This window comes from Pholis gunnellus, assembly GCF_910591455.1.
Source record: "Pholis gunnellus genome assembly, chromosome: 13".
Lineage (NCBI taxonomy): Eukaryota > Metazoa > Chordata > Actinopteri > Perciformes > Pholidae > Pholis > Pholis gunnellus.
This window is the reverse complement of record NC_136540.1, coordinates 1,932,604-1,960,486: the sequence shown is the minus strand read 5'-3', so window position 1 is coordinate 1,960,486 and position 27,883 is coordinate 1,932,604. Positions and strand designations below refer to the sequence as shown.

Genomic DNA, 27,883 nt, shown 5'->3' with positions numbered 1-27,883 from the left:
AAACTTTAATGAACTAGACACACACTGGGAAAGAGTTAAAGTTGTAAGACGAAAACACAGACAATGCCGTGGTAGTGACCTGTCAATCACTGTGTAGCCCCGCCCCTAAAGCATCCCCCGCTTTATGGTCTGTTTGACTCTAAATGGACCATCATTTACTAAATGAACATCATGCTGTATTGAAGAAGACTTGAAACTAGAGATTGAGACCATAAACTCATGTTTACAATGTTTACTGAGGTAATAAATCAAGAGAGAAGTAGAGTCATTTTCTCATAGACTTCTATACAACCAGAGGAGGGAAATCTGCTGCACTTGTTGCCATCACAACTGTGGTCCAAATATTGTTAGTGGCAAGAACAACCAGAGTTGACCAAAGTGCTGTACAATAATATAAATAAATAAAATATCATAATATGGTAAGTGCTAAAAAACAGCAGAGATGACTATTTACAAAGGAAAGGAACAGATGGAAGTTACAAAACACTAAGTAGAGAAGACATGTGAGTCTTACGTTGAGCTCAAGTGTCTACAGAGGAGGAACACTTCATAAAAAATTGTGAAAGCTTTTGGGCGGCTACTGCGAACATTCGATCTTCTTCCCACTTAGCCTTGATCGAGGGACCGCCAGCAGCTGCACCGAGGATCAGAGTTGGGGTTGGAGAGCAGACAGAGGAGCTCAGAGATGTACTGGAGGCCATAAAGCTTTGAAAACAAATCCTACAACCTAAAGCTCGTTCCTTTACTTGACCGGTAGCCGATGTAGGGACTCCCAGTACAGGACTGATGATGCAGTCTCTCTTCCTGGGACCAGATAATAGTCTAACAGCAGCCTTCTGACAATTAGCGAGACAGACCGAGAAGAGCGGCTAATTCCCAAATAAAGAGCAGTGCAGTAATCCAGCCGAGAGGATCTCCAGGTCTTCAGGTCACTGGAAAAAGCAACTTCTCACAGCAGTGTTCATTTGACACCAAGATTTCTGACACGGGTGGCATGTTAGGTGATTAGTTAACTTGCAATATCAAGAAAACCTTCAACATGGAGAGCTTTTATTGTGAATGAGCAGCAAAAAAGCTATTTCCAGTGACTCATGTATAGCGAGACCATATGGTAAATATGAATTTACTTTTTTTTTTTAATGTTAGTCTTTGTGGTTAAGTTGTTTTCATAACTTTTTATATCAAATTTAATTTCGCTGAACCTAAAAAGATGCAACAAGGCCTCTGAAAGGATTCAGGAAGTAGACTCCATTAAAGACTGCTGATCCTGGCCACTTCTTTCAGAGTGTCTTTGTGTTCCAATAAGTGGGAAGCTTTTTGCTCCAAAATGTACTGTGGGCAGTGAGTTGTGAATGCCAGAGGCCTGAGTGTTTGTAATCATTGAGTCATTAGCATTGATCAACAGCCTGAGCAGCCCTCCACAGGGTCATGATGGGGTTTCGTAATCTGTGAAATGTCTCCTGGATCTTTAAATGCAGCTTGGAATCATTCCACACGTCACTCTCAGAAAGACTTTCTGTACTTAATGAACAACAACACGACATTAACACTGTTCAGTATGAAAACAACAAATGCATACTGAAGAAACGGCCCCTCTCATCAAGTAGCGTGTGTGTTGAAAATGTGATTCTGTACTGATTATTGGATGGACACTAGCTTGAATCAAGACTTTGGATATCTACGTTCTACAAAAACATAAACAAATTATAATAATTAAAACATTTGTGCTCTTACTTAAAGATTAGTCATTAAAAGGCCAGACTGAGCACAGAAGTCTGAAAAGCAGAAAATACATAAAGATCATCTCTCCAGTCTCCGGCTGCTGCCAGTCGCCTAAAGGAAACGCAGACTAAATGAATTCTGAAATGTAAAAATGCTTTTAATGAACAGATACGGGGTTGTATTAGTCATGGCGCCTTGATGGTTAAATACACTGTAAAACATGCAGCTGACCATCATTACATGTTTTTTCTTAAAATAGCTTCAAGAGAAAGTTCACCAACAAATGTAAAATACGTATCTTTCTCTCACCTGTAGTGCTATGAATCATTCTAGAGTGTTTTGCTGTGAGTTTCCCAGAGTCTGCCTTCTCTCCACTATAATAATAATATAGATTTATATATAAATCTATGTATAAATGCTATATTCACAACTCAACAGCAGTGTCTCTTTCCAGAAATCCAGACCCAGTTCCTCATGATAATCCACAGAGCTTGTTGTTAGCAGCTTCATGGAGGAACTATTGTTGGAAGAAAATAGTTCCAACATGAAACTTTGATTTTAGAGTGAACTGTTCCTTTAAAAGACTTGTGTGTTAGGATGAAGGACTGCATCATCTCTGTGATGAAATGCTCCAGTTATTCTTCCACCAAAACTGGAAAATGAAAGTTTTCCAGTTATGGTACCAAAGTATCATGATATTGTCCGATTCCTTCATGTGAAAACAGATTTGTGGGAATATTATCCATTATAGAGGAACATGTATATCATTCATTCAATCCAAAAGCCAATTTTCATCAATGATCATCAATCATCCAGCCTTCAAATGTTGGGGCTTTATTATATCGTTATAGGTTTCATGTACAGAACAGTGTGGAAAGAAAGCCTCGCACATGAAATGCAAACATTTGTGGTGAACATGGCGACGGACAGCTGACATTTTGCTTCTTGTTATCGTCTCTAATTCCTTTTCTTACATTCACCATCTCCTTGGTAACAGAGATTGACATGTAACCTTTGGATCAAAAGCTTCGTCTTTGGTTATGGACTGCATTAAAGTGCTCAACAAATCATTCTGTCAGGAGTCTTAATATGAATACTGAAAAGACGATAATTTGATTTAAAAACCATTTTTCTAAGGCGACATGTCTCTGAGAAAAGGAAATGCAGCCGCACACCAACGGTCTCTGATTTCAGCGCCCAGGAAGCTGCTATTATTCAAACAAAAGATTTCTCTTCAGTTGTTTCAAAGTTTGTTTCAGATACAGAGAAACAATGCAAATGCAAACAAACAGTTCAAAGCTTCAGAATGCATCTTCTTGTTCTTTCCGCTGTCCCTTGAGGTTCAACATGGGTTAGAAAAAAGAATCAAAAAGCTTGTTTTGTTCTCTGAACCCTCTCCATGTAAAAGCCTGCTGTAAGTCTCACTACTAGTGTCTCCTACAGAGTTCAAAGACGTGCCGGCTGCAGCTGATCCATCCTACGGGAGCTGCTGTTGCTTTGAATAAGTCATCCGCCTTTCAGACACGTCGACTGTCCGATTCTATTCTATTGTAGGCTTAATTCTGCTGCTCCTACAATTCAATTAAAAAGTCCTATCTGCATTTCAGTTATGCGAACATTTTAGAAAATATGCTTATTTGCTTCTTTGAAATTAAAATGATTGATATCAATCTAATGTCTGAAGAGTGGAGGGGAGGTGTTTAGCCTAGCTTAGCATAAATACTGGAAGTAGGACAGCTGGCTTGGTCTCTGTCCAAAGTTTAAAAAGTACGACTACCACAAGCTGTTCTCATTCAGCTTTCGCAGCTGTACCGGCACAAATTACATGCGCTGTAATTCGTGGATATCAGACTAAATCAATTAGTATGTGATCCATTAACCAGGAAGTTTAAAAGCAGCAAAACCCCTCACAGGGCAGGTGGGAGAGGAGGTGGATGGGTCAAGCAAAAACCGGTGTTTGAGCCAGCAAAATGTACCCTTATAGAGAATGCAGTCACTTTCACGCTTTTAATTCAGTTAAGAATGTGCGTAATACAGCTGCGTTAAAAGTGAGACGCTAACTGTCACTAAGAGATTCATGAATGGACGTCAGGCATAAGACTTGCTCAATGCACAGAGATATAAGAGTCTGATGGTGGGGCGGCTTCAGTCTTCAGCCCTGAGCGATGTGTTGGTGTTGATTTTAAGGCTGTTGATGTGAGTAGCATGAAGGGACTACAGCTACCATTCTGTGATACAACCCTGTGTTGTATCATGATAAATATATGAACCATGTGCCTTGATAATCAATGCATTCTAATAGCGGGTAAATTTGACCTGTTGCCAGTTATTAGGCATAGGGGGAGTAATGTTTTTAAAGACGCTTGCAGTCTTTATGCTAAGCTAGGCTAACCAAATACTGACTCCAGGTCCATTCATGAAATGCTCGCGTTTCCAAAATGTTGAACTACCACAACCAATTAATATGCATCTCGTCTGTATTACAAAGAAGGCTTTCATCGATAACAATTGTAAGAATATGGAGAATGCATTGTTTGCTTATTTGCCTTCTTCATTAATACATTTAAGATTTATTAATGAGCTTTGAGAAGGTACAGGATTAGAAGCGTTACAGCTTAGCAACAAAAATGCAAATGAGCTTTTTTAATTAGCATGCAGAGTATTATTTATGTCAAAACGTTAAGTACCACTGGTGGGTTTTTTAAGCAAAAACAACATTGTAAACATGCTGTATCTTTAATAAACCCACAGTGGGGAATATGCCTGTGAAATGCAACAAGAAGCATTCATTGTGCATACCAACCTCTGCATGTGCGTGCACGTGTTAATGAGGTGCTCATGCGCGTGTGCCTACTTGCGTTTTGTAAACATCCTGTGTGAGTTTGTGGCCGTGTGCAGGCGTTAGTCAGGCTTGTGCATACACCTCTGATTGAATTTGGGTTTGTTCTGCCTGGAGTGGAATCTTTGTGTTTGGAGAGGCACTCCACGAAAGCCGAGCGAGAAACAAACGGAGGGAGATAAAGACGGGGCGAAAGAGAGACTGGAGGAGATACACAAGAGTGGGAGCGTAACTGCCGTCTCTGATGAGAACGAGTCAGGGAAGACTCGGAGTGCAGCGCAGCGGGGGGGGGGGGGGGGGCAGAACATGTTGAACATGTTGAACATGTTGAACAACAGGGGGCCAGAAATAATTAGCTGACACTGGTGGCTGAATGAAACGGCCACCCTGAGATACAAGCACAGGGGACGTTATCACAACACATGTTTACCACTTTGGCTGGAGGCCCCACGTGTATGAAGCCTACACAGACCCCATCGGGACCACGTTAATTGTCATTTAGGCTAACATTTGCCGACTCGGTTCAAATCCCCGGACGGGGTTTCGCAACAGGAAAACGGCAACAGTAGCAGTGAAACGTGAGAGAACAGGAGGGGGAGGGGCAGCGATGTGTGTTTTCGGGCTAAATTAAGAATAATCGGATAAGGTTGTGATCCTAGGAAGAGATCAAAGGATTTGATCTCTGGTGAGCGAAGCGGTGCATGGAAGTTACACAAGAAAGAAATATATATTTTCTACAATTTTTTAAAAGGTCTTTCGCAGTTGATTCACCCATCTCATCAAACACGAGATCGTCCCACTAAGCCCTGCTCTAAAAAACAACTCATAGTTGAGCTGGTCTCAATTCTTTTCAGCGCTCCGATGATAAATTCGTCCAGGAGACCGCTGTTCGCGTCCCATCCAGAACTTAAAGTAAACAATGACTTTTTTTTGTCACTTTGGTCATTAGCGATGTTGTTGGTGTCGATTGTCACGTAACTTACGTGAGTTACGCGCCCCTTTTTTGGGGATAGAAAACCGAAGATCTTAGTGTTTGGATTGTAATTTTTGTTTTCCTTCATGTCTTGTTAAACCTTTGTTTCAGACATGTTGAATCATTATTTTGAGATCTTGCCTGAACCTGAACCTCAGTATTAACCTTAATGAATTTAGGTTGATCACCGTCCAGTCCCTTCAGTCTTCTCCCATCCATGTGGACTAATGACCCAACAAAGTGGTCAGAATATTGCTTATCCGGACATCTATACATATTTATTTAAATCGACAGGTTTTGTTAGGCTAAGCGTCAACCAATCAAGTAGCTGCGCTCCGTTCCATTGTTCATAAGCAGCACCACTACTTCCTGCTCCCTGTTCAGGGAACGTCGGTTAAAGGACAGCAAAATTTGGGTCCAGCAAACACAGGACCTTTGTAAATGTGTCTGTAAGCAACAGAACCGAGCGTACGCTAAATAGATCATATAAACACTTCAAAATCATTTGTGCATGAATTATTATTATTATTTTTTCAATTGCTAATACACATTTTTTTAATACAGTCCTCTTTCCGACCACAGTTCCATTGTTGTTGTGAAGCGGTGCTCACCTGTGGTCTTTTCATAGAGCTTACATCCTGATTGATGAGTCGACGATCCAGCAGTTAGGCGATTGGCCAGGCGGCACGTGTGTCGGCCAATTGGTCCACGGGTGAGGCATTTTAATGGGCAGTGTTCCGTCATGGCAAACTAGTGACTTTGTGTCAGATTCCTGGATCTCGTGTCGAGAACCGTGTGCAGTGTGCTGCAATAAGCGCCACGTTGACTTGCAAATGGCGTGCAAAGCAGAAAATGTGTTTGGAGTTTTGGGGACTTGAGCTGAGGTTTTTGTACGCCGAGTGTCATTTACAATAATTGAGCTTAATGTGAGCTTTAGTGTTTTTAGCAATTGAAAAAACAACAACTGCTAAACCACTGAATGGCATGCTGGGTACAGCTCGCTCTCCGTCGCTCCCTAGAGAATGCTGCAATAACGTAGGCCAATCAATCAGCCGGCTCTGAACGAGAACGCACAGTTCACTCGCAACAAAAAGTGTATCTCAGCTGGATCTTTGACCAATCATCACATTTCTGGGCTGCAAATATCTACAGGATACGTCACAGTTATATGGAGGATGCTTTAAACAGAGCGTCAACAGTATTTTCCCAAAATAGAGATATCCCTGTCCAATGAATAAGTGAGTTAATTTCAGATCAGACTTCTCAGAGCATCAGGCTGAGAGGGTTTAAGCAGCCTATTGATGTTTGTGTTAGGAAGAAACACACACACACACACACACACACACACACACACACACACACACACACATGCATGTCTGTAAAACTGTGTGAGAGAATACTGTATGCATCTAAAAATTATGAATGTCTTTTGTAAGCATTTGTACACACACACATACACACTAATTTTGACACAGATATTCAATTCCGAGACATCATTATTCTAGTTCTTTTTCTTTTTCCACTGCTCGCTCCCATCGCTGGCCTGAGGAGGTTCTCACCTGCCAGGGAGCCTCACACGGAGAGTGAATAGGAGGATTTGTAGTTGTGCAAATCCTTAAAAAACGCAGCTTCAGAAACGACATGTCGAGAGAGATACTATGAGGAGACCGTACGATTGTGACTGGTCAGCTTGGGCTGCTTGTGTTTTCTCCTACAGGGGGTTAGAAACACCCAGGTCCAAAAAACTGAGCCAACTAACAATTTGTTTGACAAAACAAATTGATTTCCATAATCTAAATATGTGCATTACAACATGTTGTAGAAGCAAAAATTGGCTAGCCATGCTTTAAAACTGTGTCAGTGGGTATTTGCATCAATGATCCGTCGAGCAGTAACTTGTGGAAATCGATTTAAATGTTGCAATAAATGATCCACGCTGCAATCTGATAATGCAGAGGAGGCTGAAACATCTGGGGATGAATGTTGACAATGTTTGATTAAAGTGTTAAATCCACACTTCTGTCCTCTGCCCCCGTCCCTCTCACACTCGTCTCTCCTGAGTGTGCATCATCCTGGACTTGAATTACAGAAGTGTGTCTCAAGCGGTACGTCATCGTGAGCAAACCATAGTTTCCATAGTATATGCATACAATAATACTATGTTATAACAGTAAAATATACCAGGTGTTTCTGTTCATTTGAGCCTAAAGGTCCAGAGAACATATATCTCTGTGGTGATGATATTGTTTGAATAAGATCAGGTGAGGTTTTGTTTGTGTTGATCAGTATTATGCTAACCCTAACCTAGGCACAGTGGGCGGTACCTGCTCTTCCTCTCATCTTCATCACCGGCTCTCTTTTTTCCCCTCATCTTCTACTGTGTCTCCTTCCTAAAGCTGAGCTTTGATTGACAAGTCGTTTCACTTTTGTCTCAGTGAAGAAAGTAAATCGGGCTGAAAGTGAAAATCACTAGTGGGCGTCACTGGCTACTGTTTTAATGCAGCGTGACCACACACACACACACACACACACACACACACACACACACACACACACACGCTATTGTTCATATAAAGTCTGTCTGGGGATGAATGGCTTTGAACAAAAAGCAGTCCACTCGTAAAACTTGACTCGTGCTTGGCAGGACGTCTACGCCCACAATGACGGCGACCAGATAAGCAAGTTGATCATTTTGTCTACAAAGCTCTGCCGCAACCAAAAGTCAGGTTTGCACCTTTTGAGGAAAAACAAAGTAGTTCATACTTTTCAGTGACACACAATCAGCAAACCTTCTGCTCACCGAGACCTTCACTCGTAATCACGTTGGTTGATTTTTGTAACCCTTGGACGGAGCCAAGCTAGCCGTGTGTGCCCGTTTCTAATTGCCTGCTCACAGTGGTGTTAATCTTCTCAACTAACTCTCTGCAATTTGAAAATCTAGCGATATTAAAACCTTTTTCCCTCTATCACATAAACCAACACATTTCCTTCACCTTCACTACCAGTTCAGTATTCAGTACATTTGTCTACTACCCTGAAGACCACGCTGGGAGTCTGCTATCTTGCACACCGCAGCAGGTAATCATACTGACTCGTCCTCCCTTTTACATTCTCTGTTCTCTTAAACAGCAGTAAGATGAAATGGACTAAGAGCTGATATCCATCAGGGGATTGGACCTACAGTGACTTTACTCGACACTGTGGGATCATTAGGGCCTTTAGACTTGATGGGATATTGTGTTTTTATGAGCTCTGTGCAGTAATCCATTAATAGGGCTGACACGCCATTAGGCTTTATTGATGTCCGATGCGTGGCCTCACATGAAAACACCATTATTTGTCATGATCAAAGTTTACCGCTGACGCACGGTGATTTAATGGCGCCACAGGCCACCGAGACCCCCGTCTTTAACCTTCAAGGACATCGAGGTTGATGAGATGCACAAGTTCTACAGTTAAACTGACAGAGCTTTCACTTTACAAGTTATATCCCTCAGCTAGTTTCATGTATTATTCCCCTTTTCCAGAAGTATTTTAGTCTTCTTCTAGTCGTGCACCCGAACAACCAACGGAAGTTTTTTTTGTAGTGAGCATCTATAAATTAGACTTCCTTTTTAAATACTACAAAACAGCACATTCTTCCTCCTGCCTGAAGGAACCGTTTTCCTCAGGTTTCTCCTTGCTGAAGCCTCATTTATTATAGGAGCGCACATCTCTTATTTGTTTAGCGTTTTTGTAATGCTGAGTTTATACATTTTTCACAGCGGTGCAGTATTCCTGCAGAGCAACTTTGCTTGTGCAGACTTTCATCGCTGCCCTCTAGGGAAATCGAATATGTATTTGCCATTCTCTTAGGATTTTTAAAAGGGTTTAGCAACATTAATAATTTCTCAAAACATAAAAGAAGAAATGTGGCTTTCTTTTTTTTTTTTATGTGTTGCAAGTACTTCTGCCAGATAAGCATTTGGATGAACACAGGAGAGTGGAAGAGCTTGAAGAAAGGTAACGTGTTTGCAGTTAAGACATCATGATAACTGGTAACTGAGCAAAGAGTGGGCGACTAGACACAAAAAACAAGATGTCCGATGTATTTCTGATTACCTATAAAGAAAAACTAATTTGTTGACGGTGATCCATCCAAGGTTTTACCATTTATTCAGAGCAGTGTTTGTAACTGATATGTCCCGGACTAAAAGGGTAAATAAAGGACAAAAAAAATTAGTTTTTCAATGATTTCATCTCAGTCATTCCTGAATGACGGGTCATACTTAGCATATATCACCTGCTCAGAACAATGAATCACTTGAATTCAGGCAATATGTCTTTCTTATTTGATTTTTTTCTCCTTGTATTGTCCCTGATCTAATCTATTTTATCGCATAAAAAGATAATCGCAAAGAGGAAACCTGGTATCAATCACCTGCTCGCAGTCATGGCAGGTTGCTGAGGGCATTCAAATGACACTGAGGCATGCTGGGACTTGTATGCTCTGCGGTTGCTCTGTTTGGCTAAGCCCTGTTGGTCAGGGTTAACGTCCAGACACCCCCCCCCCCCCCCGATGACGAATGACAGTTATCTATTTTTACGGCTTGATATAGATCCATCAGCCTCCTCCGGAGAGCCCTCCTCAGCGCCTCGCTGCCCTTTTTGGAGGAGATTTTCCAGGTCACCAAGCCAAGGTGAAAAACAAAACAATGCACATGAGTGCTCACACGTAACGGAGTAGAAAACACACGCAGACGAACTATGTCACACACACACACACACACACACACACACACACACACACACACCTCTCCCTCTTTTTCCACTGGACATATGGAAATGTCAGTGCCTCCCAAGGGATGCTCGCTAATGTCAGGACATGTGGCTGGCATGGACCCGGGCCACATGTACACCCCCGTCCAGCTGTGTCGGGGACCGCCAGCCAAACCCCCCCCTCCTCCCCCTCGTGTACCTCCCCTCCGCCTCCACCCCCCCAGGAGGGAAACTAATTGTGAGCGTTATTGATTGCCACGGCAGATCTGTGCTGTCCAGCGGGTAAATAAGATGGATGGAGTTGTCAGGTTGTCATCAGGCAAGGTTTTTCTGACAGCATGCCTCAGGGCGTGTACAACACAGGCCAGGTTAACTGAGGCGTGCACTGAGCAGTGAGGCGGTGCGGTGCCACAGCTTTGACTTTGGCCAGAAACACGGAGGAAGTGAAAGGCGTCCTACTTTACAAGACAACTTTGGCTAATAATTCACAAGTTGTAATACAAAACATGTAATGATTACAATTACAAACACATGTTTTCTCCTTTTCAGTTCATGGTTTTGGTATCGCAAATGTTTTAACAAATGATTGTCACTTGCAAATTGCAGTTAAATGTGTGAGTTCTCCGAGGGTTTTGTGTGCTTTTGTGCATTAGTCGCAATCTTGCGGTTTTCATTAATTAGTGGAATGTGTCAAAATGAACCCAAGAGGAAGTGTTATTGAAACAGGCCCCTGGATATATAACACTTTTAATAAGGACTATTTTATTTATATAGAGAGGCATTCACAGGTTCAGGAAAAACTGATCTAATCAAATCTGATCTTCCATCTTGATTTGACCTGGGTCACACCAACCTCCGTTGGGTCCCGGTTCTTCTACAGAAAATTAATATATAGACATATTTTATGTTTCCATCTGCACCATCAGAGGTTTGGGTGGGACTTTAAATTAAGTTTCTTAACATTAGCACACACCCTTTTTTTGCCCATTCGTCACTCTGGAAAGCTGTGTTTCAATGTTTATACATTCCATTTGTTATCCAACAATGCAACTATTAAAACTAAACGTCAATCTCATTAAAACGAATGAAGCAGTGAACCTACCGGATTCTACTGCTGTTGCTAAAGATGAACAGTAAGGTAGGACGTTCCCATGGGTTTCTGCTGTGTAGCACTGCCACGTTATTGAATCATAAGTATGTCGACTTTATTCACAGTTGGGTCAATACTACTGAATACACTCCCCAAGTGCAGTGTCCTTTTACTGCTATTTTAGGATTCATAAGGCCCCTCCAAAGGCAGCAGAGAGATTTGAATATGAAGCGGGGCCGTCAGTATTCCTATTCTTCCACTCTGCTCACCAGACTTCCCAGATTGTGTGCAAAGTAAACACTGCTCTGGGCGAGGATTGCTTACTAAATGCTTCTGAGGATTTGAGGTTTTTTCGTAAAAGGAAATTAATATAAAGGAAGCAGAGCTGCCTCAGTTGACCCTCTCCCCGAAATGCAAGCCTCCTATCACGACAAGGCAGCGTTCCTGATGCATTCAAATTATCCCGAGGATGATTTGCATTTTGAGTAATGAGGTGAAGAGGGGTCGAGTTATATAACAAGATGGCGAGGCACAACAATTAATGTGGAGAGCTCCCTCCAAAAATTTCAATTTTATGACTCATATACTGACGGTAGAGAGGAATATACGATGACAACTACGAGTGATGTGGTCGGTGCTTTATGACCTAAACTAGTCATTTTCCAATAACACGTCTCCATTTATTTATTCAGGGTAGATTGACTAAGTGTTGTGCTCTTTCAGGCAATACTCACAGTCCTTGAGTTACGCACAAATGCACCAGGGAGGGGCACTATGGCTGCACTGTTTCACTGCTGTGTCACATGGGTATGTGTCACGCTTAAAGTTACTGTGAGGAACTTTTAACTGGTTATGAAATTAATATTAATGCGTCTATGTGACCTTCACAAGTAAATAAGACCATCAGCGAGGAGATTGGCTATTTCTATGTAGTTATTCTTCATGCCGGTCGGATACGACTGTACTCAAAATCAGATGAAACCGTATACAGGTCCACCAGATACTACTTCAGCGCAGACAGACCCGGACTGGACAGACCCACTACCGCTTTCATCCACAGGGACCGCCAGGATCTACACCAAAATAAAGTTTCTTGTTAAAGGGTAACTTCGGTATTTTTCAACCCTTGACCCTATTTTCCCATGTTTTTGTGTCTAATTGACTCATCGGGAAAACAGTTTCTGCAATCGATCCAGTACAGCTCACAGGCAGCAACACAGTCATATCTCGGTAATTCACTAATAGTGATTGTTTTTGCTGTGACAGGCTCTGATTATTAACATTTTGGAAAGAGTCTCATTCTCAAATTTTGTGGGGTGACGTGTTGCTGGAAGAAAACGGTGGAATAGTTGACTACGTCCGTCATGGAAGACGGGTCAATGCTAAATATCTGGAGATTTCTAAATGCTGTAGAACCAGACTGTAGAACAAGTGGACGTATTTGTAAACCTCAATAGAAGCTTTGAATACAAAAAAGGAAAAATTACATTTGGTACTTGAAATTTGCAGTTTAATTCATATGGTTACTGTTGCAGCTCCCAAGTTAAAATCCAGCAACACTAATGTGCCAAATGATTCCGATCCTCGGATGATGATTTTAAAGCTCTCAGGCAGAACTTGCACCGATGTTCCTTTTTTCTGCTGAACATACGAGATACTGGCCAAATTTAAGCATGTTTCTAAATAAAGTAACAGAAAAAAGTTACATAAAATAATCTGACTTCGTTACTTTTATACCTAGATTAGGTGACTGACCGAGTAATTGTATCAAATTACATTTTAAAGTAACCCTCCCGACCCTGTTTACCCATCAGGTTTATGCTCGACCTAGTTTAACTTACACAGGTGTTTCATTTATGGACATGTAAAGCAAAGACAATATGTCTATTTTAGTTATAAAGATGTTAACACAGTACTGCTGTGTAGCATTTCTCTGTTTCTCTGCCTTACTGACATGTCCTCAGATAAGTGCATTTAAGAAGATGACTTGTACTTTGCATCTTCAGCCTTAATAGGCTTTTCTGTGGGGGTTTTTACCTTCAGGAGGAGGGAATTTCTGTCAGCATCTCTGTAACGCAGCAATAATTCGCAGGTGTCTGTACTTTCTGGTAAATACTGCTCGTCCTGCCAGAAGGCGCTTTGAGTCACAGTGACTCAGTGATCAACGGTAATGGAAAAGGCTGGAAGACAGCAGGCATTTATGTCAAGCCAGATGAGAAGCAGCTGTAGACACTCGGCCGAGTTTGTCATCTAGAAAATGTTACGTTAAAAAGATATTTACATGTTTAACTCGTCTTCCCCACAAGTTCCTATTTTCTTCGAGAGCGTCCCACATTGCCTCGCTACGCACGGCAGCAGCCCATTTACAGCAGAATGCTTCATTCTGCCTCAACTATCATTGGTGGTGTGACAAAAGAATTGAAAGTCAACAGATTATGTTTACTTCCAGAACAGAGCTTATCAAAGCGTCATTAGGCCGCTGCACTGCTCCCTTTTTATATTTGCAGCTAATGATCCGTGTAATATCTGTCCTTTCCCCCCGGATGTGCTGTTTTCCATCACGGCAATGCTATTTGGTTTACTGTGTGTGAGCTGTGTGTGTGTGTGTGTGTGTGTGTGTGTGTGTGTGATCTGTTGTTCAAATGATATGAAGGACCGTTTCAAACAACTGCACAATCTTGGGACACAAGGACACAATCGCTTTGCTTGGAGCAGAGCATCACAGGCTTGCATACGGTTCTACATTTTTATTAACATGTGGTTCAACTGAACATTAGCTGTGATTGGTTGGTAGATTTACTCCTTTGCTCAGCTGTTTCTGTAATATCTAAGTAAAATAGTCGAGTGGAAGCATACGACCCCTAAAGGGATTGTAGTTGTCATTAAAGGGACTAAATTCCAATTTGACTATGATTGATTGGTTGCCTTCTCATGGTTCTCAACATTGAGCCGGCGGCTAGAAGCTAACAGTGCTAACGGTAAACAATGACAACAACAGCGCTGAAAGAGCAAACGGTGTTCACTACGCTGTTACTACGATGTTTTGGGTCGTGGAGCTGTGTTGTCAGCTGTAACCGCCGTTTGAGCGCAGTACAGAGCGGCGGCGATTAGCTAGCCAGTGGCGCGCACACACTGGGATTCTCACGCATGCACGGCGGGACTGACTACAAAAGCACAAAGCACAAGGAAGCTCGGATTACGACAGAGGGAGAGCATTCACTCCACTAAATATGTACATAACAAATAGTTATTTGCTGCTGTATTAATGCTCTGACTTTGGAATGTAACACTTTTTAATGTCAGACATCGAGGTGAAAACTGCCAAATAAGCAATTGTTTCACTAAATTCAGCTTTTAAAGCTGATATGTCAGTGTTGTTTTTAAAAGCTTGTTTTTAGCGCCCCCAGGTGGCCAATAAACATGTTGCATGTGTTCATACTGATTATTAGGGTCAGTCTGCTTTATTGTCTTGTCATGACACGAGCTGCGTGTCTGATCACAGATACATCTGAGCTAGACTTTTTAAATTATTAAAATGTATTGATACTCCAAATTGGTGTAAAACATTTGTTACCAGAGACCGACTCACCGAATATACACTGCGGGTATTTCAGCCGGCATTCTCCTCTCCTTGCACGATCTGCTATAGACTTTCACTGCTAATGGTGGTTCATTTATGTTACACCCTTTAGAAAAATCCACCTGCCACACTTTACCACTCAACTCAGGCATAATTCACCTGAAGGAATGTAGTTGCCGCTTATATGAAGACAATTTCACAAATGGTTTTTCTTTTTCTTTTGTGCTACTTTGCAACTTAAATTTCACCGCTCATCTGAACTGACCTTCACACATTTCTTCCCCGCTCTGCTCCAACACAGACTGCTCTTCTGACGGGAGCAGCTGTGACGCGTGGGACTCATGTATGTGTGGAGAGGTGGATTAAAAAGGGCCGGCTGTACATATGGCAGAGATCAAACAATTAACCTGCTAGTGATTGGCCCTGCCATTAGGGTGCAGTAATTAGAGGTAAGTGGCCCTGAGACCAGACCGGAGTAATGGGACCGCTCACTGCAGGGAAGAGTCAAGACTCTCAACATCTGTGCAAGTCTGTGTGACCTCAGGCTTCACACATCTCAACACTTTTCAAACACTCTTAACGGCGTCGTTTGGCGCTTGTAATTTCATGTTTACTAAGTGCTTTCATTCAGTGTAAGACTAATGAACACCCGGACCTTTTGCCACCTTTTGCAGTCATATCATATGCTACCGTCCTGCTTGAATGCACGTGAAATTACTGAACGTCAAATATATTTTCATAGCTGTCCATAGTCGATTGCATATATACATATACTGCATATATATTTTTGTATGTGTGTTTGCACCTATGAGTATGTGCCCTTATACCTGGTTTGCCAGACATATTTATCTCTCCTAGGAAGTTGTCAGAGTATCCCTGCGCTGATGTTGCAAAGACAAATCCATCCTGCTCCCCTGCACTCGATGAATAACGTAATTCTTCATCCGATTCAGGTATCGACCCTTTTTTGTAGGAGGATACAAGTGTAGCTGCCTTGTTCAAACTTCTGCATTAGAAAGTCGGCCAGTGAATAGTTTCATCTTATCCGTCCCCTGGGAGTGTAATTGATGGAAGCGTTGTGCTCTTACAGTGTAAAAATAATCAAACCCACTCGGTGCTTCCTGAAGGCTGCACACGATCAATCCACCTTGGACACTGGATTCCTCCATCTGCAAATGCACATGTTGGTACATATTCTTTAGTTAGATTGAGAGTGGCTGCGAAGTGCATCGCTCTTTCAACACATGCCAAGCATTGTGCTTATACTATCTGGCACCCTGCAACATTTTTAATGCGAATACAAGCATTTATGCAAATCTAGTTTTTATACGCTGCAATCTTTCACGTTGCTTATATTTCTTTTCTTGTTATAGGTCGTTGTTAAAGCTTTTAATTATAATAATTACGAGGCGGCAACAAATCCGGTTCTGAAAAGTGAAGCCAAAGCTGAAGTGCCTTGAGCCTTCTTCAACACAGCATGATGTTCATAATGATGGTCTACTTAAAGTGCAGTAGACCATAAAGCAGGGGATGCTTGCATTGTCCTATCTGGGAGTTGTCCGTGTTTTTGTTTTACAACTTTAACCCACAGTGTGTTTTCACTATAACATTTTGGTCGCCTTAAAATGTCTCATTCAGTGTGTTTGTAGTCGGCTCCAACCTCTCGTCACTTCTAGTGGTAGAAAGCCAAGATGGCGACGGACAAAATGTCAATCTCGAGGCTTCAAAGCGGCAGTCCACAAACCAGTGGGTGTTTATAACCACTTCTTATATACGTTACTCGCTACTGCTACTATAATAACTGGGTTGTTATTCAACCTGTTATTATAGGAGTTAGTAGTGATAACACCTGAGCTTTGATCATTTACATCTAAATATACGACACGGTTGTAGTCGGAAATTTGTTTCCACGCTCAAATGATTGAGGCATGTTTGAGTTTGCTGCATTGTCTGCATTGTGTTCTTCGTCACCTCACCTCAAATTAGGCCATTCAAAGTCCAACTGAAATAGTTTTTTTTGTCTGTTACAGCAAACACATCTGTTTATCAAGTCTTGCATAAAGGTCACTTTGGTTTGACACCTGTGACCTTTCAGCAGGAAGTGCTCTAACTACCAGCCGATAAATATTCAGGTAAGGGAGTTTTTATCGCGGCAGCTGGAGCCTGAAAGAACCCACTGATTGCGTTTGGTACCGCAATGATACTGTGCTGCCAAACGGGATGTAAGGTCACTTTGGACCACCAAAATATCAAGTGGTTGGGGGAGTTTCTCGTGGCAGAGGAGGGGAGTGCTTACGGACACCAGCTGAGCTTAGGTGGGCACCATCTCATCTCATTGGTGTAGAGGAAATGATGCGATGCCTCCCCATCCCAAGGTCATCCCATGCTACAGTGATTCCCGCAAACTGTTTCCAACATGAGAAATACCCCGCTGCATGGAGAGCTGGGTGATTTCTGAGCCAAGCGGTGGCCATCTCGGCCTATAATTCCATCATTTCGTGGTTGGAGGAAGTCATCTGTGGTAACATGTTTGGATGTTGGAAAATCACTCATCGCAATGTTAAATTACTTTCTACGTAAATTACTTTCTACCTGAACTCAGGCCCTGTGTGATCTTTCTCTGCATATACATGCTGAATTGAATCCCACATGCTTTATTTGCCTCAATCCCTCCTTAGTCTTACTCTTTCTCTTCGGTTACATGTGTTCTTCAATTAATCAATAAGGGATTGTCACTTTAATCAGAATTCACCGTCACAGTCTTTAGCCTTGAAGCATTAACTGTTTAATTTACTACTCTATCTTCTAATTGTAGATAGAATCTCACACTGTCGGCCAAAGTTTCTCTGAAAATTGATTAATGTTCGTCTATACACACAAACAAGAGACGCACTAGCGCCTCTCCTTTTAATTATCTCTGCCAGGAGGATCGTGCGATTGTGTGTGTGTGTCAGTCAGTCAGTGAGTCAGTCAGTCAGTCAGTGAGTCAGTCAGTCAGTCAGTGAGTCAGTCAGTCAGTCAGTGAGTGTGCGTCTCTGTGTCTGTCCGCGGCTAATCTTGCATTCTGCTGCAGCAAACTACACAGTATTTGGGGTGGCTAGCTATAGCTGCATGTTCAAAGACCTCTCTTTGATGAGGCGACTAATACTTTTATTACACCTTTTATTGCCTGTTTTATACTTTCATTGACTACCTGCTTACTTCTCACTCGCTGCTCTTATCCCTCTGCCGGTAGCGGGCCGCTGGTGATAACAGCGGAGTGTGCTCACGTTTAATGCTTTGTTGTCAGCTACCAGCTAACAGAACTCACACTGTTGAGTAGCTGTCGGTCGGTGCTTTGGGGGGGGGGACCGTTTGCACACTTTTATTGTTTTGGACGGTGTGTTTGGCTCACGCTGCTGAGTACCTCACGTGAGTTTATACGACAACGTCGAGCCGATTGTTTGCATACGTCGCCTCTTGTTTTGAGTTTCAATGAAGTGTGTTTTACGACGCCTTGGTGTACAAACGGGGGGGGAGGGGGGGGGTTAGCCAATTGTGGGTTGTACTCATTCAATCACACAATACTGCAACAAACAAAACAAAATAAGTCAAGTTGAACAATATTTTACTGACATAAGATTATCAATAATATGAGCTGCGTGCTTCCTTTTTAATGTTTTAAATATAAGAATGGAAAATGTTAGTAGATATAATTAGTAGATAACTAGTCAGTAGTCTACCAACAATATGTACTGTATGGCTACATGGCCTGGACCTGCTGGTGTCTCTGTGTCCCTCTGTACTAATCTTGTGTCCCTGTGTCCCTGGCTCGTGACACCTTTGATAAAACATGACCAAGAATAACATCACATATTTAAGGATGGATTGTAATCACAAGGTGAAAACATGCATGAAATAGAAATGTTAATGCACCAGGGCACAGATCATCTGCATAGTGCCTGGACTGGAGGTGGTCAGCAATGCATTTGGCCAATTTTAACAACAAAGAGTGAAGCACACTGTGTGTCAGTTCAACATAAAGGAGTGATTTGAGTTATTTGTGGATTCTAAGTGCTTTCACACCTCAAACAGGCAGCATGCAGACTAGATTAGCGAGGCGCTGGCACATGGGGAACGAGTGAGATGAGATGTTTACTGTCAATTTTAAAGGATGTAAATATTATGAGGACGTAATGCGCATGACGGCCGACGGTATGAGAAATCAGATTTCAGCGTTTACGGCATATTTTAATGTGAGCTATGAAGTGTTATAGATTCAGTAAAGCTGTCTAGAAGTCATACCACTCCTCTTTACGTTCTATCTCTTCTGGCTTTTATTGGATTATTCTATCAGAAAAGCTGTAAAGCACTTCAGTTTGCTTTATCTTCTTTGTGCCTACACATCAATACTTCAACATCTCAACTGTAATTTCATTTGGGTTTTTTTTTACATTTTCTTTCCTTTTTTTCACCTTCTGACAATGAAATGTCATGAAGTGAAAAGAAATAAAGGAAATCACATTTGCATAAGGATTGTTCGAGCAATCAGTCTCCTCTAGGATGATTTCATCTCCAGATGAAGTTTTTCTTAGTTTAAACCAATTTGTTGAGAGAGAGAAATCAATATTTGGGGGGAATAATGCCCCCCAAAACGTGTGAATTCTGATAAATTCAGTATTAGTAGCATGCTTGTATTTATTAAACATTAGCAGCCTTCTTAAACTTGTTCAGGGTCTGATGAAGGGGGGGCATTGAAAGATGTCAGGCAAAGATACTGTGTGAGATGAAAGGGACAGGTGCTCTAAAAATAACCAGAAGTGAGTTATTGTGGTTCGGCCGATTGGTTTGACTCACTTTGGTCTTCATTTAGCTGCAGTAGTGGATGTGACGCAGCTCATTGAGGCAATTAACTCACTGCCTGAATGCAGTAATCGTCCTCCTTCAGTCTTAACTCGGTCAGATCTGAAGAACACGGACATCCTCACATATGTTTAGATTCAGCGTGATTTCCAGAGGACAGAATTATATATGCTGTCCATCACCAATGAACATGTATGTTGACAAACTGTAGAGCCAAAAAACAATCGCGGCCCAGCGAATCGTTTCAGGTTTTGCCGCGTCTTCGTGTTTGTTGGCTGGTTTTATCTCCAGCAGAGCTGCTCGGTGGAGGTTCAAGGGCTGCAGATTCTTCTATGAGGGGGACCCACAGTGTCAACCCTAGAGGACAACTGAGGTGAAGGTTCAAGGTGTTGTTTGATTTGCATTCATTATTTTGAGCAGCGCTGCACAGCTGGGTTAACGTAGGCTAATCTCAGTAAACTTTGTGCTGCATGTAGAAATAGAGCATCGATGAGTAAGCCTGAACCCTAATCAGAGTTAATCTACTTACCTAAACTTAACCACCAAACTATTTTAGTTTTAAAACAAAAAAAGAAAGACAATGACATATCATATGTACATTGACATTGTCTCATTCTCCTGTTCTCTCAAGGTCAGCGACTGCTGTAACGCTCCCTTTACCCTTTCTTCCTTTATTTCTTTCACTTTACTGTTTTATATGAAGAATTGATACTTTTTTCTCTCTTTCTTTTTGCCTTTCAACCCTTTTTTTCCTCACTTATTGTCTTCTCTCTCAAACTTTGTCTCCCTTCCCTCCTCTTTCTCTCTACCAGAGGTCAAGAACGGTGGTTTAACTTCTGTTTTCTCATCCCTTTTTGAATCAATGTTTACTGCTCGCTAGAAAAAGCAACTCCCTGTGGATCAGTCTGTCGGTGGTAATGATTCACCTGTTGGAAATGTCTCTGGATCCTGAAAGAGTGCCCTCAGAGATTTATGTGGACTCTGCAGCCGTATCAAGACTGGCCAGCTGGCTGCTTTACTCTGCAAATAAGCCCAACTACTGGTGGGCATCAGTGTGAGGGGCAGGAGAGCTGGCATGAGAACGTCTTGCCGAGCTCAACGCCGCCTCGTCATTCATCACAAGTTAACGACTTCAGTTTTAATGTTATTGCCTTGTGGAGATGAGAGTTTCCACTGTCACTCAGGTTATCCATCAGCAAAGTGACGCTGATTGCTGTCATATCATTTAGTATAAAGCAATCATGATTCATGACTTTAAGAGAGATTGGTGTAAGTGATTATCTTTTCTTTTTTTGGGGGGGGGGGGCTCTCAGCAAATAGTGTCTAAATAGTAAATACTGTAGATCCGTTCTCGGGTCTACAGTGAAAACATGCATCCCAGCTTTGGTTTGAAGGTACATATTGCGTATGATTCAGTCTCTTCGGTCGTATCAACCTCCTTTTCAAATCAGCAAGTCAACAACATCTGAAGATCTTTTTCTCAAAAGACCAAAACAGAGTTAAAAAGAGAGCGAACATGATTTTGCTCCGAGTGTAAAGTGGCAACTGTTTGCTTGTAAGTCACTTTGACTGGTGTGCCTGCCAAATATATACAATGTAACGTAATTTAACAAAGATTTAATAAAAGAAAAGAAAGCGAAAGTTTTTTTTGCACATTACAAATGTTTGATGAATGAATGAACTCAAGAAGCCTCAAAAGGATCATGTTAAGTAGTTACTTTGGTGATATGTTTAGGAAAAGTGGAATCCAGGTAGCGTTCGCTTTCCCTCTTAATGTAGTGTACTTAGTTGGAAATGTGGTTACATGTGCACATTATCTTTCTCTAAAAGAAATGTTCCCTCACATTCTCCTTCCCTGTTCCTTTCAGGACAATGTGAGCGTAATAACACACTTTTATCACTTCCTCCACAAAATGTGCTAGAATTTCCAGCCCTCGTTACTAGAGACCATTTTCCTCCACAATCTCTGCATTTCGTCCCTTTCTCGAGCCGGTATCTTTTATATGAGACAGTGCACAGCGTTGTGCAGCACGTGGTTCACACCTATAATCCAGCAAAGAGAAGGACGGCTGGTGGAAAAAACCTCTCACACAGGCCTTTGTCCAATCTCCAATAAAGCCCAAATAACCTGTTAGATTTAAAGAGCCTCGCCTCTGTTGCCCTCTGCTCATCTTTATATAGGAGAGAAGAAGAGGTGTAGCCGAAGAACGGGCGCCGCTGACTGTCCGTTGGAGCTGCAGCCCCACAGCCCCTCCACCTCTGGATGGGACCGTCCACTCAGTGATATAGGGAGCAATGGATGGCTTCTCATCTGTCTCTACACTGTGAATACACCGCAGTCTGTTACCGCTTGGAGGGACGGTAGTGTGTGTGGGGATCTGTGTGTAGGCATGACGGGTGTCAGTATTGTCGATTCTCCCCATATACATATATATTTTTTTATTTCTCCAAAACCAATTAACTGGTGGAATAAGTTACTGTTAGTGTGGCATTAAAAAAAAATCCATCATGGTACCATGCACCGTATTTGTTTTAGAGAAGAATTTGTAAATGACAGTGCTGAAAATAAAAAAAATGAATAAAAAACAGTTGAATTCAAGAGTTGAAATCAAAATTAATCAATCTAGGAGTTGTCTCGAGCGATTATACTGCAGCCAGTTTAGCGGCCGCTGTCTGCAGTAATCTCCTTCAATACTGGACCAATTTAAAACAATGTTGACCTCATTACTCACTGAGACACAAACACATGAAAATATATGGTCCAGGTTGAAAAAATGCAGAAGTTACCCTTTAAACCCCCCTTTTATGTAATGTATCGTCCAATAGCTACAGTGGTGGCTGGTGTATAAACTGACAATTAAATCTATTGAATGACAATACAGTAGTTATATAAAATATAAAAGAGAAATTATATTTGTTTACAGTTACTTAACATTAACAAATGTCCTTACAACTTAACTACATTATAGTCTGAACGGAGGGAGGAAGGGACATTTTCAAAAAATGATCAATCGCTGCTATCTGATTAAATCCTTTTTACAGCGCGGTGGATAAAACATTGACTGCACACCTGCTCCTTCCTCGTAATAGACTGACTGCTTCAATATGAGTGAAAGTGCTGATCCTTTATTAAATTAACCTATTAAATGTGCTTCGTTAATGAAGGGAGGGATATAAATGAAGTGGAGGGAGAAGCGATTAAAGAAGGCGTTCTCTTCTTTTTTTCGGGACTGAGATTAAATGGATTCTCAGAGAAGATGACGTGATTTTGCAGGAATTCTGAAGCTTTTTTTTTTTACATTTAGATAGAAGCTCCGAAGCTCAAGGACACGTTTGACAGGATGCCTGCTGCTGATGGATAAGTAAGGTCAGATTGACTGATGGCTGCAGGGGCTGAACGTGTCAACAGAAAGCTAATGGGAGGGGCTCTCTAACTGCTCATCAATCCTCGGGGAAGATCTTTTTAAATGTTGCAAAAGTGAATCCTGAGATTGTCGCTTATCAGAAGTCGGAGTGAAAGGATCACCATAAACATTTTCGAATTTATATCGCGACAAGCATGATGGATCCCAGTGAGCATTTTTCCGTTGAAAAGACGTTCAAAAGACGTCTACGCCCACCGTTGAAAAGACGTTCAGAATTGGTTCAAAAGTGAAAGTTTTTTCGCCGACTATTCATAGACGGTGATTGAACGTTCACGCGTAGACCAGATTTCAACGGGATTTGCAATACTACAATTTTTCGTCCTCTACATTGTGCTAATAATAGTATATCCTCATTTTAGATGCTCACTAAGAAACCACATCCACATTTATCAGTTGAAAACCAGTATCGCAAATCCCGTTGAAATCTGGTCTAAACCTAAACGTTTAAACAACGACTATATATAGTCGTCTAAAAAACGTTCACTTTTAACCGTGTTTTAAATGCCAAAATGCATACAGTACTTCTGGGTATAGGATGACAACTAGACAACCCACAGCACATTAAAAGTTACATACTTAGTCATAATACATTAACATGTTTCACTTAAAAGGACAACACAATGCTTTTGATGCATTTAGATTTATTAACAAACAATGCATGAACAATATAACACAAAGTATTTTTATTAAGCAAAATGAAATGGAACAATATAACAATAACATGAATTACATTTATTAAATAAAAGCACAATAAAATGGAACAAAAATATAACACAAATAAAGCTAAATAATCATAATATATTAACATTTGGATCTATTAATGAACAATATAAAAATAACAAGAATTATATTTATTAAATAAAAGCACAATAACATATTAAAGCTGAACAACTATGGAAATAAAACTATTTTCTGCTGAAATCAGCTAGCTCCCAGTGTGGGGTAAACAACGTTTTTTTTTCTTCAAAACCACCCCCACCGGACCTCCCAGGAGCCTGTTTGAGATGGTCTGCCATGGCTCTGTCAACTGCTGACTCTGTGGCACTTTGGTCGGACCGTATGACAGCCTCTATAAAATTAGGAGAATAGCATTATTGAATATAGTAGATCATGAAATGAGAGACTTTGACTGTACAACCATTCATTAAATGTATTTTGCATATTAGAACATATATTACCTTTAACAACGGCGTAGACTTCAGTTTCCCTGAAGGCCCTCTTTTTCTTATGACCACCTCCTTTCATATTGAAAGTGGCCATTAATCTGTTTGTGAAGAGTCTGTGAATAAGAAAACGCATAGTGTCACTTAAGCTGTTTCAACTGTTCAGTAATGCTCACCTGTTTAGAATGGCTCCATGATGTCCATGCCATATACATTTTATTTCCACTTCTTTAGTTGTCAGATATTACCGTGTTGGTATGACGTTCATACCTGTCCATGATTTTATTTGTGGCATCTTTGATATTCTTCCCCCCCACTTTGGCCAGCAGATGAACCTGTTTAAAAATAAAGGCGTACAATCTATTGCTCTGTGCTCTTAGAAACCGACTTCAGTTTTTTCATAAATGTTTAAAGCTTAAAAAGAAATTATCTTTAAAAATCTTTTCTTTTTTTACCAACAATGCCCGCTGCTCAGCATTTTGCAGCTTGCCCTTCAGCTCATCCAGCTCATCCAGCTCCTTGTTGTTTCTTAATGTTGGCACCTGTCTCTCAAGTCCTTCGTTCTCTACCCCTCTCCCAATTCTTTTCACTTCCTCAATGAGGTCCACCAATTTTCCCAGCACCACCCTCTGGAATTCTTTAAAAAAAAACATTAAATGGTCATTGATGTAGGTATTATAGACAAATCCCTCAGTCTAAAAGCTATTACTTACTTGCTGTGGACATCGGAAACAGACTTTTCTTGTTGCCTGGCGAAATTGATGGACAGATGGAAAAGGAATGTTATGATACTGTGTTGAACATGTCAGTCAAGTATTTTGTTGAGTCATACGAAGTTGAAAGTCAAAGAAATTAGGAGATACTTTCAGGTCTTTATTACAGGGCAGAATGTAGTACTTTGTTAGTGGTTAAGCCTCACCTCTTTGTGTTTGTGTCTGCGGACTTCTGTGCCCATGGTCTGACAGTTCTGGGCTGATGGTGCTGGCCTCTAGGTGAGTGCGCACAGAACCTAACAAGAGTAAAATCATGATACATTAGCATGAACAGTGTGGAATGTCAATGAAAAATGTTATTAACTTCAGAAAAAGACAGAGTGTGTAGAACACCCCTCGAGTGCAGACATGGACAAGTCCTCTCGTAGAGACGTGTTAGAACCCTCATTAACAGATGTGTCGGATTCCACGTGTGCAAAAGATCCCTCCTGTCCACCATCAATTGTGTTGGAAGTAGCTAAAGCATCAATTTTGGCTTTTCGTACCCTCCATTCTTTCAAATAATTGTAATCCATTATTGTTTGAGCAGACGTTTAATTACTGTAATGTAAAATGTAGTTGTGTTAGATTCAGCTTGTGCGGAGAATTGACAAATTCAAGTACATTTCATGTAGACAACTTACGTTGTCCATGTTGTCCATGTGGGTGTTTGACAGGGAAGATGCCTGTAAATAAACATATTGTTACAATTAGTACATTGTTAGGTAGAATTGCATTATTATATTACCAAATAAATATAATTGGAATCAGTTACAGTTACCGAGAAAAATACATGCAATTAACTAACAGTTTCTTATCAAAATGTTGGTGATTACAAAGGGGTTACACCCAAATTGACTTTTGCTAAAAGGCTTAGGCTAGAATATATGTAGAAAAGATCAATCATTATAGTAGCCCTTTATAATTTTAAATCAAGTTATATTGAAGAACTTTAATACAAGTTGGATAGTATTAAATGTTGATCAGTGTTGTGAGGTTTACACTGCCTATTTATGGTGAATAAAACTTTTCAGCATTATTGTCCAGTTAAAAAAAGTTGTACAAAAAATAATGAAAATGTACTCACATGTAATAAGTAACGTGTCATTAATAAAGTAAATACAGCTTACTTATTACACTATTAACAAGATAAATATTACTAGCTATTACATTTATAGAGTAACATTCTCAACATTGTGCATTACACTGTATTATACTGTACATTTTTTGCTGTTTAGCATGCAGCAACATACAATGTTTTGGCCGTATTGGTTGCAAAACAGGCCTTGTTTACTTCCTCCCCCATCCAATCTGTAATTAGCCCCTCTCGCGTTCTGCAGTGTATTTCCGATGCGAAATGGGCTTTAAAAGTACTTTATAGGTAACGACAGTCCACGAAGCCAAATGCATTAGTAACACCAAACATACACATACTGTACATTAAAGTCTGGGAGACTATTTAAGTTTACTTTTTACGTTTAATTTGTATCGTCGCAGCAGCACGTGCTAAGTTGGCATGCTAACGTTACAAGCTAGCACAAGCTAGCATGCCAGAACGAGCAGCCCATCCAGTATCGTGTGGGCAGCATAAAGTGAAAGAAATGGTTATAATTTAAGGTTTAAAATAGTCAATGTACTTACAAAGTATGTGGAGCGTTAAGCCTTGGGTTTAGTAGCCCGTTTCTCGATGCTCTGGAGCCGCAACGTGTCTGCTGCTGTTCGTCTCTGGCGGTGCAGTCGAAGCTCCAGACTGTGGCGTAGAGGACTTGCGCATGCGCGTTACAGCTGTAAGCAAACTGTCTGATTTAAAAGTAATGTATTTAACGGACCAGATGATGATGTCCTGGGAGCTTCTTGTTGACAGCACAGAGTCTATAGTTCCATATTTATGACGTTTTATATGAAACATTAAATGCGTTGAAATCGCGTCTTCGTATAGACCACATATCAACGACCAGCATAATATCATTTTGGAGAAATAAGTTTAAAGTAATCAAAATCGCGTCTCTTTCAACCTACAACTGAACACACCATCAATATTTTAAAAGAAATTGGTGTTTTGTGACACGTTGATATTGTAACCGTAATTTAGCCGGTTGAAATGAGGGTGAAAATAGGTCTAAGACGTTCAGACCCGATTTCACCGCGATTTAAACCAAATATCAACGTTGAAATCAGGGTTAGTGCTCACTGGGATGTGACGAGAAGCGCGTTGTGACATTCTACCCAAATGTGACGGCTGAAAAGTGCTGAAGGCCGAGGATACCAGAGCTGTGACGAGCGCGTAACCTCGTTCAAAAATTCAAGACGAGAAAAGAGGAACACAAAGAAGTACATGTGCGAGCGTGGGGATGCGAAGGCCTGATGTACATCTGCACATAGTCTCTCCGTCTCCGGCTTTCTCTTTCTATGTCACTCCCTCCACTGCTTCTTTCATGGAGGTCTGTCTTTGTTCCTGAAATAGCGACAGAGAACAGACGACGGGGTGCAACCAAAAATCTCAGAAAGTGACAGAGACGGTGACATCAGACTTGTTTACCCGCACGGAGTATTCCAGATAAAAGCAGGTTTCTGTTTAGGTGATATTCAAAATGAGTTGTTTATGTGCTTCTTCCCGTCCTAATCACAAACACAAACGCGTAACAAGATTGTTCATTATTCAGAATATTATAATGGACAACGTACTTACACACATCAAGAAAGCATAAGCAGTGCAAGATGTGTCGAGCCTCGGTGTAT

At 41.1% G+C, this 27,883-nt stretch overlaps 2 long non-coding RNA genes across 2 annotated transcripts; both read right to left on the bottom strand.

Moving 5' to 3' along the window:
- Window positions 1–24,202: 24,202 nt before the first annotated feature.
- On the bottom strand, window positions 24,203–24,706 carry LOC306705512. Its single transcript, XR_013767342.1, has 3 exons — window positions 24,663–24,706; window positions 24,408–24,508; window positions 24,203–24,298 (listed from the first exon to the last, which is right to left on the bottom strand). It is a non-coding gene; the product is annotated as an uncharacterized lncRNA (long non-coding RNA).
- Window positions 24,707–24,894: 188 nt separating this feature from the next.
- On the bottom strand, window positions 24,895–26,860 carry LOC306705511. Its single transcript, XR_013767341.1, has 5 exons — window positions 26,786–26,860; window positions 25,789–25,830; window positions 25,312–25,401; window positions 25,106–25,141; window positions 24,895–25,029 (listed from the first exon to the last, which is right to left on the bottom strand). It is a non-coding gene; the product is annotated as an uncharacterized lncRNA (long non-coding RNA).
- Window positions 26,861–27,883: the final 1,023 nt, after the last annotated feature.